Source organism: Gekko japonicus, unplaced genomic scaffold, assembly GCF_001447785.1.
Source record: "Gekko japonicus isolate JY-2015 unplaced genomic scaffold, Gekko_japonicus_V1.1 scaffold614, whole genome shotgun sequence".
Lineage (NCBI taxonomy): Eukaryota > Metazoa > Chordata > Lepidosauria > Squamata > Gekkonidae > Gekko > Gekko japonicus.
In genome coordinates this window covers 945,468-946,796 of record NW_015161421.1, presented here as the reverse complement: position 1 = coordinate 946,796, position 1,329 = coordinate 945,468, and positions in this window count along the sequence as shown.

Here is a 1,329-nt window from a genome sequence, read left to right as displayed (position 1 = left end):
CACCTCCCTTTGAAGCCGCGGGTGCAGCCTGTCAGTGTGTGATCAGTCACAACTGTGGGTGAGGCATATTTTTGTGCCGTTTTGTTTCCCATGTGCTTAAATGAGGAATCAATGAACCGCACCTCCACACTGAGGGCTCCCTATGGAGTTCGTGATGATGCACATACTGCAAGGGGGGGGACATTGGCTCGGAGTCAGGATCCCGACAGCATGAGAGCACACTGGAGCAATCAGACAAGGGAAAGCCCATCTGTGGCTCATCGCAACCCGTTTACTACTGACTTTCCCCCGGTGTCTTTTAACTCCGCTTCTGTGTTGGAGCAGAACAGGTTGCTGATGGTTGTGGGGTGCTTCCCAGATGTTGTTTGTCTGATTGAGCCCTTTAAATCCGCCCGGCATTCACGCCTATATCTGGTCTAATTGTGCGTATGATCGCAGCCTGAGATGCCTTTGGGTAGTGAAGGGCAGGGTTATACAGGGCTATTTTGGGGCAGGAACGCACAGGAACGGAGTTCCGGCTGGCTCCCAAGTTGGCCACACCCAGCAGGAACTCATTAGGATAATAGGCCACACCCAACATCAGGAACTCATTAGGATTGGCTACATTAGGGGTGTGTGGCCTAACATGCAAAGGAGTTCCTGCTACAAAAAAGCCCTGGGTTTGGACAACAAACAAGGTAAACAGAATAACAAGCAAAAGGTGGGTGTGGCTGGATGACCACACTTCTGCTAACACGGAGGTGTGGCCTAATATGCCAATGAGTTGTGTGTCAGAGGTGTGGCCTAATATGCTAATGAGTTCTTGCTTTGGGGTGTGGCCTATTATGCTAATGAGTTCCTGCTGGGCTTTTTCTACAAAAAAAGCCCTGGCAGGGTATAACTCCAATCTCTTCTTCTCTTCTTTTTTCCGTCTGTTGTTGTGTTGGCCAGTGCTTATGCGTACCAGCCATCAAGCCGTTAATGTCATATCGCCCACTATAAAAATGTGTCCTGCTATTGTTAGGGAAGCTTCCAACCCATTAGTGAATTTGACCACAGGGGGTTTGAAGGGCTTGCCTGCATTTTCCCGACCCCTGTTAAATACACTTACTGTTGATCAAAACACTAAACTTCCAAAGGTCACTGAATACCAAATCGTAACCTTTTGCCTTCTAGCAGAATGGCATTGAAAGGTCCACTCGTCATTTCCCTCTCTCTCAAAAGCTTTAAATCCATAGTTAATCTGTGGTATTCACACAGATCTCCAATGGAGATTCCACGAAAGTGGAGGAGATTATATTGAATGGTTCTGTAATATTTATGCGGAGGGGAACAATGAGGGACACGGTG